Source organism: Phasianus colchicus, chromosome 3, assembly GCF_987193195.1.
Source record: "Phasianus colchicus chromosome 3, bPhaCol1.hap1.1, whole genome shotgun sequence".
NCBI lineage: Eukaryota > Metazoa > Chordata > Aves > Galliformes > Phasianidae > Phasianus > Phasianus colchicus.
Window position 1 is genome coordinate 68,663,415 of NC_143438.1, and position 14,603 is coordinate 68,678,017.

Below are 14,603 nucleotides of genomic sequence, written 5' to 3' on the forward strand. Positions count from 1 at the left end.
GGGCACTTGAGAATAGCAGTCCCTCTCCCAGTAAGAAGATCTGGGTTTTGAGCTGTGAGTTAAAGGTTATTAGTGGCTCATAAGCGTCTCTCCCTGATTGACTCCTAGGACTGCTAGGGGTCCTGAAGGGACATCTAAGCCTGAAGAATTTGGACATAGTTGTTCAAGGCACAAAAGTTTCTCATTTTGTGAATCAAAGCACATTTGAATGCATTTCTTGGGGAAATTAGCAGCCGAGAGTAAAATCCATAAGGTTTGCAAATATTGAATTTTAACCAGATCTAACATCAGTTATCACTGTTTCTTTGAAGTAGTGCAGGACAAGCTCCTTCAATCCTGTGAAAGCCAGAGCAGCAAATCAACTGCAGATAGTCACACTCATAGTAGAGTGGAAGAGCCAATTTCTTGTCTGCTACTGGTCATCTCTAGTAGTAGTCAAAGAGAGTTAGATATATATAAACAATAGCAAAGATCTTCTTGTCAGTGGTCAAGAACTACCCGTGGAAACACATATAAAAGAAAGTGACCAAGTAGACGAGACTAAATCAGATAGATCTGAAACTGCATAATGTGAGTGAAAGATGGTGCATTCTAGCATGATATGGGCATAATATGATTAAAAAAAGAAAATCAGAAAAAGCAATATAGCAAACTGGAGTGAGATTATTTTGTACTTACTAACAAAGAAAGAAGTGAAGTTTTAAGAATAATTAGAAAGGGAAATATAAATCTTGCCTTGTTGGATAGATGCAATGTGAATATACTGTGGAAAAACTGCCACAGTATCTTTTGCTTGATCAGATAATCAATGTCAATTTTCTGACTATGAAAAATATTCTTTCTGTGCGAGGTGAGCATGGCAGAGATTCAGTAAAGTGATCTCTTGGAAGAGGAGCCAGATTTTAGAGTTATGACCTTTTTACTGTCTCATCAGCCAGGCTCTAAAGTAATTCTATATCTCTGATTTCAGTGTAGCACACTATGGGTGATTGACAGGACAACTGGATTGCTTCTTGAAACCCAACACAACTGGCTTATGATTCCCTCCCTTACACCTTTTTATACTCCCTAAGTGCACCTCAGTTTTAACTATGACTCTATCACTGCTGTTAAACTATTTAATTATTTGTGTTCTTTAATTAAAGCGCTCTTGGTTCTTACAATTTTAACTTAAAAACTATTGAAAACTAATGAAAAATGTCATTTTTTTTTGCTGTATGAATATTGATAAAGAAGTACTATTATGAAGGAGCTTTTTAAAAAAACTTACAAATCAGAATGCAAAGGAAAAGAAGGAAGCATCTTTTTGAATAAACCCTTACCACTTGTTTTAATTTCTGACATTCCAATTTGGCTGTTCAGCTAGCTTCTCTCCAAATAACTAAATCTCAGGAGGTAAAATGATGCAGGTTAGGAAGGATGGCTGATATCATGGTATTGCACTTTGTTGCACAGCACTTTGCAGTCCCCTTTCCACCTAACAAAAAAACATTTCAAGGGTTTTCATAATATCATGATAGAAAGACTTCTGAACTCAAAGAGCACTAAACTTTTTTTCCAAAGTAAAAGGTTTTCACAAATTGCAATAGGGATTGAAGTATGGTATCTATAAATGTAAACAAAATAATATGATTTGAAACATCATTACTTTTGTGACTTTTGCACAATCCTCTGGATTACTTGTGGTCCAGGCACTGTCAGATTAAAGCATTAGAACTCTGGGAATAAAATGCTGTAGCAGCAACCACAAAAAATGCCACAGAAGCACAGGATATAAGAAGGCTGAGGTAACAAGCATGGATGGTATCAAGCTTTTTAAAACACAAGCCTGTATTCCATCAAGCACTGATTATTGCCTCCGCATTTTAGGCTATCTACACTCCACAGGGAAACTGTTAGCACCTTTCCAGGAAAGTGGGCTTAAAGAAATGTGATATCCTTGGCAAAACTTTTACAGTATAAATAGAAGTGAATCCCTGGCTTTCAAATCAATGTGGGCAAATTTTAATGTCTAAAGCTCTAAATCTGTGAACTACTATAGATGTGTTTAATATTTAAAGCAAGATGCCTGTTGACCTTATTTATGAGTATAAAAGTAAACACAAACATAATATAGGAATTAATTGAAAGTACTCTTATTTTAAGGTCACTAACCAGAAAAAGCAGAAAATATTTCTGAAAAATATTAAATCTAAGGAACATGTAAATTTTTCACTTCTGAGGCATCAAACACTACATATCTTGAGAGTGAATTCATTTGTGAAAAAAAAGCCCTACAAACTAATGAAAGTTTCAAAAAAGTTTTCCCTGGCTTTCACAGCACTACTTTTAAATTATTGTATACAGAAAATCACACAGAATCACAGAACTATAGGGATTGGAGAGGACCTCTGGAGATCACCAAGTCCAGCTAAGATATCATTGTTTTTGTAATGCTACAGTCATCCTAGATGATCCTGCCTCATCAGTATTGTATACACTCTTGTGATAGGATAATTGGCAGGTTATGAAGGCTTTGGAGTTAACTAGAATGAGGTCTCTTCCAAGTCATCACTCATCACTTGATCTGAGGAAAAATTGTAGGGAGAAAAAAACCCCAAAAAACTCAACCTCATAAAAAGTGGAGATATATTGGTAATAAATGTACACATTTTGTAATTTACAGGTATACCGATACACAAAACAGGCTGCATTAGAAGTGGTGGAGTAGTGGTATGACTGCTTTTTTTTATTCCTTTTAACTTTATTCAATAATGTGGAAAGAAATCATATATATCTGCAACAGAATTAATCTGGCTTATAGATATAATACATAAAATGATATGTCATGATAGTGCATTTTAAATACCCTACATTGAATATTTTCAAATGTTTGATTGTCTAATACTTAAATATTTACCAGAAAAAGAAAAAACACACACAGAATCAAAGCCTACTGCAGTCAAGCTTGCTCTTCTCTTTTGTCTTTCACCTTGAGAAGCATCCATAGACTTGAGGGCTTCAGTCCAGAAGTTGAAATCAGATTACTCTGCTAGAAATATGCTGCAAATTGTTACCTGTACAATAAATTGTCTGGCTTCAGACCCCTCAGTGGGAGTTGCTGATCAGTTTAAACATAGCTTTGCCTAATGTTACTGCTATGGCTTGGGAATAAATTTGAGCTGCATATGTGGAGCAGGTATTTGTCCAAAGAATTTTTTATGTTTCAAGTGTATTCAGTTTTTTGGAGTTCTGTACAATGTGGTATGTAAATAAATATCCCACGATATTTCCTGTGTTCTGGAATTACATTATACACATTCAAGTCTGCAATTTTGTACGTAATTTACTGTTGGATAAATAATGCAATACAAACATCTTCTTTCACAGATCTCCCTTGCTGTGGAATCCACAGTGTTTCAACAGTCAGAAGACATTTGAAGCAGGAGGAGGTATGGTCACATATCTGCGCTGTGGGAGCTGTGCCCTCTGCTGCCTGCTTGGGCACAGTGAAGAAACAGGAGTCAGAAATGTGTGTACCTGTATACCTTTGACTTGAAACATGGGACAATTCACTGACATCTTTTAAAATAGTTGTTTTCAGAGGCTGAGGTTTTTGTCTGAAAACAACTTCTGACATGAGAATGTTTGGAAAAGTGCTACTGAAAGTGTTCATTTATATTTTACTGCAAGCTGTACTGGCAAATTGAGAATGTTTTTTTTGTTTGTTTGTTTGTTTCTGGTCTCTTAAGAGACTAAGCTATATTCCATGCAATGAAAAATCAGAAAATTTGAGAAGTATTTTTTCTTCTGTCAGTGACAAAGCATACGATTCATGCTTTCTTCAGAAAGAAGGAGTAGAGAAGAGCTGACCCTTCTACCAAAACAGCAGTGGGAAAACAAATGACTTATACTTCCTGAAAGCTGCTTCTTTTTATTATTATTAAACATTTTTCATTAAATACTGCTTAAAACTTCATTCAAGGTTGTATTTGGATGTATTTCTGGCTGGATATTCTGAGTTTGATTTGGCATACCCTCTAATTTTACTGTTCACATTGGCAGTACTCATGAGAAACAATCTCTGTGAGCCTGCAAGGGATGCAATGACTCTATTACAGCTTCTTGAATTTACATACAGTGTTTTTTTTAATAAAAAATGAATAGGAGAAAAAAAAAATAATTTCAGTGTCAGCACTTCTGTGCAAGCATTTCTCTTTTGTGCTATTGAAATACTGAAAAAATGCCTCTACAGTAACAAAGGCAATCTTATTACAAATGTAATGCAGATCTGTACCTATGCGTATTTTCATACCACTGATGTAGTTTCACTGAATTCCATTCAAAAAATGTTATTTTGTTAGCAGCATTCTCTTTCTTTCTGCTCCTCATTAACTCCACAAACACAGTGCAATCTGTAGGTGGATCCAAACATACCCAGATGTTTGATGGCAGGTGGGCAGCATGGCTGCTTGCAAAATCTCCTTTTTCAGTATCTTTCCTTTATTGTCAGGGCATATTCAAAACCTGCAGCAACGTAACTATTGTAATCTAAGAATCTCATTTGTTAAATAATAGAAATATCTTCAGGAACGCCACTGTATTCTTGAGTACACCATAACCATTAGACCAACTCCAGCACCCGCAGACATGCCATTTGTGGATCTGCACTTCAGAAAATTTCATGTTTGCATTTGCCTTAACCCTGTGTAGAGTTCTTACTGAAGTGAAGCAAACAGAATTCCAGTTGGGCCATGTCAGTGTGTAAACTGGGAGTACAGGAATGTGATTAAATGATCAAGATTTAATCCACAGATTATACAGAAATTGAGATATCTGCAAGAAAATGCATATATTTAGTCCAGAACCACCTTAACTACCAGAAGTGCCTCTGGGATGAAGATGAGTCCCACGTTGCTGACTGGGGCTAAGAGGAAGCGGTTTTCTTTTAATGTTAAGTCATTGTATATTTTCTACTGGGAAATGAGGATCGGCTTTCTCAAATTTCTGATAAAAGTCTGCTGTGATTGAAAATATCATGCATAGAGGTTGGAACTAATGATCTTGAAGGTCCCTTCCAATACAAGGCATTCTCTGAAAATGTCAGGATGTGCTGGCCCTATCTCCTCCAGACCTGTCTTCCATAACATTCCATACAACCTAGTTACTTCTCTCAAGTAGCAAAAAAAACCAAAACACATTAACTCCAGCGTACTGGCAACCGATAAGAGAAAACTGTGAGTACCAGATCAACAGAACAAACTGTGGGTCACCTCACAGTTTAAAAACAGAAAAGAGTTCCAGCCCTCTTCTATGCAGAGATGGCCTTGAAAACCTGAAACAAGGTAAAGACTGAGATGGAGTAAAGTTGCCAATGAGGTGATCTCAGCTTGATAACAGACAGAAAGAAAGGATGTTAGTGAAGGGAGAGGTGAATGGTAGCTCACTCGCACATTTACACTTACTTCCTTGGAGAAGTTCAAAAGAAATCCTGAAAAGATCTCTATGTCCCTTACCACCTCCCTGGCCTTTCTCATCACTTTGCATGCTGACCGAGTAGGGATGCAGGAAGCCCCAGAAGAGTCATTTTAGCTTAGAAAAACATCTTTACCTGGCACGATAATCTTACTTCTGGTAAGAATTCAAATTCTCTCTGTTTCTTTGCAGTTTTTCTGCCAATTTCCCTCTTCCCAGTAGCAGTGTCTTAAAAAAATAGTGGCTTTTATTCAACATGACTATAGTCTCCTGTTTTTTCCATTGACAGATAAAAACCCCCTACATGATTTTGATAAGCAGCATTCTCTGGCAGCTTCTGAGGTGACACGAAAACAGTTCTAAATAAAGGTGTTTTGGCTTCTGTATTCTAGAATCTGAACAAGAAATTATGAAAAGCCTGGGGAAGAGACTATAAGATGCCAGCAGGAAAAGGAGGACATGAAGAATCACAGAACCACAGAATGGTTTGCATTGGAATGGATGCAGAAAAGGACTGTGAGATGTGCATACTGAAAAATGGATGCAGACTGAAACTGGAAGTTGGATAGGAAATAGGTGCAGGAGAACATAGGCTGCCCTATCTGGACAGGAGTTGTGGCCTGTGGCTCCCTCACCTGCACTCCTCCACTATCTCTAATGCAGATACAACATTATCTTAGTACTGCTTGATATTGAAATAGTAATCAAATAATTCTGTCCTTCCTAATTCCCTAATTCTTGTACATCTGTGGAGATACTCATGTCAACTGAAGATAGGTCTTTCTTTTTCTGATCTTTGTGTCCTTGTCACAGCAACCACAGAGTCTATTCACTATTTTTATTACATAGATAGTCCTCTGGATGCTTTCTTAATTGTTCGTGTAACACTGTGGTTGCCTTTGCACTAAAATCAGTTGTCGTTGTAGAAATGTTAATCTCATCTAGTGTAAAGCTTAGGACTTCAAAAGTCTTATTCTTCCTATTGTTTCAGTATTATCCTCCATCAGCATACGATACATCTGGATATTTCTTCTACATTGACCAACCATGTAGGAAGTATTTTCATTCCATCCAGAGACTAGTGAAACCACTGGTTATACTTCTTTCCAAAATTTGTATCAGTAATTGAAATGAAATGAGGCATCTTAAAGAATAAAGTTTCCAGGCAGATCATAAGCTAGGTGAAATGAGTGTATGTCGTTCTAAGACATGATCTGAAGCATATATGAGATATTTGGGGGTAGCTATTTGTTATGGAGGTTGGACTAGATGACTCTGAGTTTCCTTCCAAACCTAGTGTTTCTACGGTTCTCTGATTCAAATTTTGTCTGAAAAGTTACAAAACATTTCTTGTCATTATGAAAAATATTGGAATACTAGATAAGAACTATATTGAGTTTCAGCAAAACTTGATTATTCTGTTTATTTTTTATGATCAGATACAGAAACTTGTTGTGTGGAGAATACATCCAGAGTTAAAGATAAGAAGAATGAGGCATGTGGGCATCACTTAGGGTATTTTGGAAATTGTTGTGCAATGATTTTTAGAACTCATAACATTTGAACTAAAACATACACAGAAAAGCTCTGAGGAAAAATGGTTGATTTTTTTTTTCTCTGAATTTTTAAGCTGTACTGAAATCAATCAAAGAAAAAATAAAGCAGCAAATAGTTCAGAATCTACTACTTAAGATAAACTAAGAGAATTAAGAGATTAGAGACACATATTTGTGGGAAAAACAGTGTCCAGCAAATGAATGTGTGGGATGCTTCAAGGGGGAGGGAAGGGGGGGGGTGATCTCAGCTATTACAAGTAGGAGACTAGTTCCAAATGAAGGAGATTATGAAAACTATAATTAGCTAATGCTTTCTAAAAGCCTAACTAAACTGTTGGGTTTTTTCCATTCCAAAGTGCAATACCACAGAGGGATCAAATGTCACATAGCAAGTGCAGACAGAAAAACAGATCTTATGAACATAAGATCTGGCTTTATTTCAGGTCAGACTTGTAAGCTCTGTGAAACAGATACTTTTCTGTTAACCATGCTGTGATTTCTGAAGAACTGTTTACTTACTATATTGGAATATAATAATAACATCACCATTAATTGTCACCAATTTGCACTAATTTTATTTGCATGTCTACAAATAACTCTTTAATCTCTAATCTGTGTTGTAAATTATTAAGAAAGTGATAGATTGCTGGAGTGAATAGAATCCCTAGTCTCATAAAAGCAAATTTACTCTTCTCAGAAATGGTCTCATTACTTTTTTATTTAATATGCATGGTATTTAACATAATAACCTCATGAAGGATGACTGTGTCTGCTCTGCATGGATCACATTCTGTCCCCAGGGAATTTTCAAAGTACAGAAATATGCAACACTTCATATCCTGAGATAGAATAAACCAAGATCCCTGGTCTTATAAGGCACCAGCAAATGCTGCTTGACCTTTGCTTGTAGGTAACAGAGGGAAGCATCACAGAAGAAGCAGGACGACTAGCAACGTGAAAGCGTTTCAGAAGTGTGTGGCAAATGCTGTCTTACAGAAGACAGGCAGTTTGTACTGTCCCTGGAATGACAGAAGAAAAATAAAGTGGTTTGCTGAGGCTTTTATTAAATATGGAAGCACAGGCTTCATTCTCCCAGGTGCATCCCATTGCACCTGCCCAAATTGGTAAGCTACGTCTGTAACAAATTCAACCTATATTAATTTAAAAAAAAATTCATAGCTCCTTCAAAACTAAAATTTTATGTGGCAAAAGTGCTGTTAATTAAAACAGAACTCCAGTATCTGTGATTAAAAAAAATGTTACTCACCTGAACTATGTCTATCTGTATAAGCATCTTTAGAGTGGGAGCATTCAAAAGAACAGGTCATAAATTTCAAGTGTTGCATGTGCTTAAACTCTCTGCTAGGCTACGTCTGTGTGCTAGGTGGCTTCTGTGCACAGCAGCAGTTCTTTGGGGACAGTGAAATGGCTGAAAATATCTTGCAAGCATCTTGTCCTCCTTAGCCCAAACCTATTTTTAAGACAGCATTTCAGTGGTTCATGTAACTCTTGCTTTCGTTCTCATCTATTAAAGATTTTGTTATTAGACAACAGAAAGAAATGACTCAATGAAGGCCTAAACCATGTCCTGTAACAGCAAATCTTAGTCTTCTTGACTCACTTCTTTGTACAACATGTATGGAAAAAACCTTGGTGTTAAAACAGTGGTTGCCAAAGGAGAGAAGTCAGTTTGTGTCCAATGCAATGTTCAAGGCACTTTTGTCTGAGAAGCTGCAAAATAGTTGCAATACCAAATGACTCACTTTTTGCAGCTCTCCTGCCATTGGGCACTGCACATAGGCATGACTATTAAATATAAATTTTTGATGGTGAAGCACTTTTTTACGTGACCATGGGCTTCCTGAGCCACAGCCTGAGGAAAGTATGTTCATAGGAGTATGTTCCATCTGAACATGAGAATAAGCTTCTTTACTGTAAGGGTAACAGAGCACTGGAACAAGCTGCTAAGAGAGAAATGTGGAGCCTTCTTCTCTAGAGATAGTCAAAATCCACCTAGATGCTTTCCTGTACAACATGCTGTGGGGAACCTATGTTAGCTGGACTAGATGATCTCCCAAGGTTCATTCCAACCCCTTCAATGCTGTGATTCTGCAGTAGTGATATTAAAAAAAAAGATTTAAAGTACGTATTTTTTCGAAAGTTTTTGGATAAGAGCCATGCTACTCCATATCAGATGGCTTAAACCCTGTTTCAGAGACTGTGTTGGATAAGGATCACTTTAATTCATAGGTTACGTATTTCATTATTTGCATGGATTTGTTTATATTTTCTTGTATGATTTGGATAGATAGCCTGTTATTTTTCTATATTAAATACAGTTTCTTCTGATAACAATTTCTTGATTCTTAATTCTTAATTTCTTAAACATAGACTTCTTTTATTAGAGAAAAGAAATAAAAACTCAGATGATAGCATTATCTTAAACTTTTTCTCCCTTGATCACAGGATAATAAAACAGAAAAACAGAACTGTAAAGCTGAAAAACATGGTGTTTCCCACTGCTCCCAACAGCAGGCAATCTTTTTTGTTTATAGTCCCTCAGTACTTGTCATCAACACAAGGTCCAGGGCTGTTGAAGAAAAGACGGAAAACAAGTTTAATCATATCACTTCTTTGTGATAACATAACTTTTATCACGTTTGGTGCATTACATTTTCACAATGGGGAGCTCAGTTGGCTGAAATTCATGTATAAAATATTAGCATTATAGTATAATACAACTAGCTGTCATTTTGAAAAAACTGTATTTAATAGTCTGCAGCCTTATCTGAGCATCAAATTTTCTACTGATAGCATAAAACCATTTGCTGTCACTCTTTTCTACCTTGGGCTCTCTCACTCTATGCAAACTGAGAAACTGGTTCAGATCATTAACTTTCAGAAAAGAAGAGCAGTGCTACAGGCTGTGGATTTTCTTCAGTCTCTGTGAGACACGCTTTTAAGAAATTGTCAGCAACACTCCATGAAAGCATGTGCAGGGACTGTTTACAGTTATACCAGCTTTAAGTTGTGCCAACTGTACTGTTTCTTTTCAGCTGATTGAAAGAGTTGATCAAAATTTCTTCTTTTTGATCCGTTTTCAAACATGACATCCTAGAAAGGAAAAAAAAAAATCCTTAGAAGTAGTAAAAAATTGCAGAAGTAATTATTGTTTGGCTAGTAGAGGAAAAATCTTACTTGTCTGTCCCTTCCAGAACACCATAGATGAATGCAAATGAAAACAAGACACTGGACTTTACAGTTGCCAAAGGATTATTTATCTGTCTCTGTAGAAATGCTAACCACGCATTTCTGGACCACTGGTAACCAAAGAATCTACCTCAAGTAGCTGTCTACCTCAAGTGAGGTTTCTCTGGAAAGAAGCTTGCGAAAACCAGATTACTGGATTTTTTGCAAATGCCTGAGAGACTTTTATCCAGACATGAAGATGCACAGTTCCCAAGAAAGCCTGCTTTTTAATTAGTTTGCTAGTATACAGTTTTAAAACTGTAACTTAAGTTCACTTTCACATATGATGACAAGCTATCAAATGAAGAGAGCCTAAAGAGAAAATGACAGTAAAATTGCATGCAGAATTAATAAAGGAACATTCTGAAATGTTATTTTTACTATCTTACTTTTTTTTCCCATGCTTGGTGACCATATTAGAACAGAAAAAAGAGAAGAACAACCCAGAAGACATTCCAGGTAAGAGGAAAAAGACAGATGTTGCATGACTTTGCATGACTATAATGCTCCCCTCACATTATCTGTAGCTTTTATTTTACATAGAGGTAAAATGTATGACACTGTTGCTGAATTGGAAGAAAAACAATGAGTAGAGTAGCATCTCCCATGGGAAATGCCTAATTTTACTACTTTTCATCAGTTCTTTGTCTCTGGAGATTAACTGGCAAGTGATAAATGGAATTAAACTAATATGAGAAAGGGTTTAAACATGGCAATTATTCTCCTAGTCACAATAGAACATCATAACATACATCACCTTTGAATTTATAGCTAAACAAATGCTGCTGGTCCTGGAATATAGAGATGAAAATTGTTGGCTTGTTGCCCAATTGTTTGTGTAAGACCTATAATTGAAACACTGGGTTCAATGCCTTTGTTAAGAAAGGTATAGTGATGCAAGGTTAGAAAAATATTTTCCATGCCTAATGCCTTAAAATACTTTGCTATAATTTCTGTAGAGAACCTTTGTGAAGAGCACGTAGTTTAATCTGGGAAAATGCCCAGCAAGAGGCACACAGAAGAAGCAAATGAACAGTGAAAACAGCTACAAACACTAATATTTAGGGAAGCAAACTCGGACAAACTAACACAAATTGCATCACAGATCTTTATAGGACATCAGTGTTAGAGATTGGGCCAGATTTAGTGGATTCTCATTTCTTGTCCTATGTCTTCCACTACAGTAGTGCTGCAGTGGAGGAATTTCCTTTCTGAATAGCTGGAAAATCTTTTCTTTATTTACATGGGATATTAGAGAAATCCACATATATTGCCTGGTTGTGTAAACTGATAGTATTGATTGGTTTGAGATTTCTGATAGGTAACCTATCTGCATTTTCGTACATTTAATCTTTATCCCTATATTTGTCCACCGTATATTTCTTTTAAGCAGCAAATAAGATCTACAGAATTACATAGGTTACATTTTGCAGACAGTAGTGGACCTATGCACTATTCATATCTTCAGAGAATGCACCCCAGCATGAATTCTGAATATAGAAGCTTCAATGATCTCAGTCAAGCAAACCAAAAGAATGTTTGGCTCTGTGGAGCTGAGAGCTTGAAAACCCTGATACTGGGGGAAATGCATCAAGTACTTGGCAAACATGAAGAGTCAAAGAAAGACAGTTGTTTCTGTTCTCATTTGCCTTTTACAGTCAAAAAGGTTCTCTTCCCTGATGACAGTGATTAGGATCTGCACATGTGACAGTTTGAGGAGGATACACAAACACTGCTGTTGAGTAGGCCAAGCTTTCTAGGTCCAAATGGCTCATGCAGCTCCTACAGGACAACTTGTGCCAGCTCCAAGCAATGCTCCCAAGTTGGAGAGCAGTGAGAGTTTTGGTACTCACTACTACTGAACTGTTTATACATTGATAATAAGCCATAACCATCACTGTAGTGGCAGAGGCAGCAAATACTAGGTGGGCATCTCTCAGTGTTTCTTTTTCATATAATGTTATTGCCTCCAAAAAGCATGAAGAGCAGCTCAAAATTACAGGAAGTGCTGTCTTCATCGTAAGCATGAAGCATTATTTCCCTATTTGTATCTATCTAGTTTAACACACCAAGGCCCTTAATAGTCTGACTTGCAGAAAATCTAGGAAGATATGGGATATTTGTGCCATAAAATACTCTGTCCTTGTCCAAAAATTAATTCCACAATGACATAAAGTATTTACCAAAAAACACAGAAACGTCCAATAATATTTGCAAGAGATGTGATATTGATAATTTTAATGTTTTTAACGGTAGCACTGAAGCATCTTTGAAGTCAAGAATTAAGTCTTAGTTCTGAAAGATTCTGAGTACTTTGGCTCTGTATCTCAAACATATTTCTGTACCACACACTACTGCAGGTATGTGAGTAGTGTCATTAAAATGACTACATGAGATCTTCATGGCAGAATTTGATTGGATAAAAAAAAAAAATGTCTAGCATCAATCAGCAAAGCAAAGAAATGAAGTCTTGACATTGATTCAGGTGATAAATAATTGATTTTTTTCCAAAACACATAATGTACAGATGCTGACATTCACATACTTGCCAAGTAAGGGGTTCCTTAAATTGTCTTTTCTATAATTATCCGCTCTTTACACTTGCTGTATACATATAGATAGTTAATACTTCCATACTTCGAGCCATCTTTTTTAGACCTACTAATGCAGCTTTCAAAGTTTCAAAGTTGTTTTCTGGTCTCAGAGTGAAATCTTGACTCCATTGAAGTGAAGCACGGGTGTTAATAGAAATGGGATGCTATGCTCTGACCTTTAGAAGTGCATAAATGATATGGTTTCATAGGGAGTAACCTTCTTAGGGCTTCAGGAGACATGGATCTATCAAGGGATTTTTGGAAGATGATTAAGAGTTGAAATCTCTGCTGTCTGCAGATGGCATATTTCAAAGGTTGAAAACATATCCAAAGATTTCATTATAAAATTCTCTTTTAGGAAGATGTGTCTCATTGGAAAACATGTCTGAAGTATTTCTGTTTTGCTGCATCATTAACTGTGTGACATATATCATCGAGATGTCCTTTGTAAAGCTCTTATGAACTCCTCCATCCTCCTTTTAGCATTTCTGTGGTCTGGTTCAGACTATTCTCAGGTAGATGTTATTGCCAGAGTATCATGCAAGATGAAGGTCATGCATAAAACTCTACCTTGATATAGAAGAGTTGCCAATCTGATGGAATTTCTGAACAGACACGTCCACAGTTTATAAAAGCAAACAGTATAGGTCAGATTCTCATACTTGGATTATTTCAAGTCAGACTGTGCCAGTGTGTATAAAAGTAGACAGCCCAGCTCAGATTTGGATTTCAGTGTGAATACCATACAAGTAAATTCCTATGAGAAAAAAAAAAGCAACAACAAAACAGAAGAGTCATCTCCCTGCAGTTTAATTTTTCAAAGCTGAAAGATATCTTAAAAAGGCAATATATTTTTCTTGTATCAGTATGCATTATTTAATAAATTCACCAATTTATTAATTTATTTACTTGCTATAGATTTTAAGTTGGTATTCATTTTAATTGACTGCCACAAGGAAAACTTGTTTAAGTTCCTTTTGCCAAATCTGAATTCTGTTCTACTGCTTTCACATTTATTGCCTCATATGGACTAAACACTAAGTTCTGCAAATGGTAATACAGATTCTGAACCATAGAAGGAGAATGATGGGATTTTGCAAGCAAGCTCAAAGGAGTCTGAACAGAAGACTGCAGAACTACATCTCTCCTGAAATGGAAATACACATAAAAAGCCTATTGTTTGCCTGGATGTGCTGGATTCTGCTTTTCATCAAATAATCTAAATGTAGCTAAATAACTCATTGTGTAAAAAACAACAAAATTGACCCAATATCCTTCTCCTTTTCCTTTGGCAGATTTTCCTACATAGGTCTGGCTGTTAATAGGGGTTTCCATTCATGCTCACAATGTTTTCCATAGCATGGCATCTCAGTAAAGTGGAAGGCATATGACAATTTGGCTTTCTGGCTATGGCATGCCAGCATGGCATCCCTCAATCAAAAGCACTGAGTGACATGCCTTTCTTGCACTGCCGAGCATGCAATGTGCAATATGTCAAAAAATATTGCTGCCCCTTCCCTATTTTGTATTATCAGATTCCTTTATGTTGTCTTGTTTTCTTCCACAAGCTATTAAATATAATGGAAGATATTTTATTTTTAGATTAGCCACAGTGACTGCGTAAATGCTTTTGCTTATTTAACAATGTGCTCATCACGGGCACGCTCTGTGCTCTGTCTGGTAAAGTCCTTTGCATGAAATCACCCACGGGAAATAGCCCTAAGCACAGTGGAACCTGGAAAGCTTATAT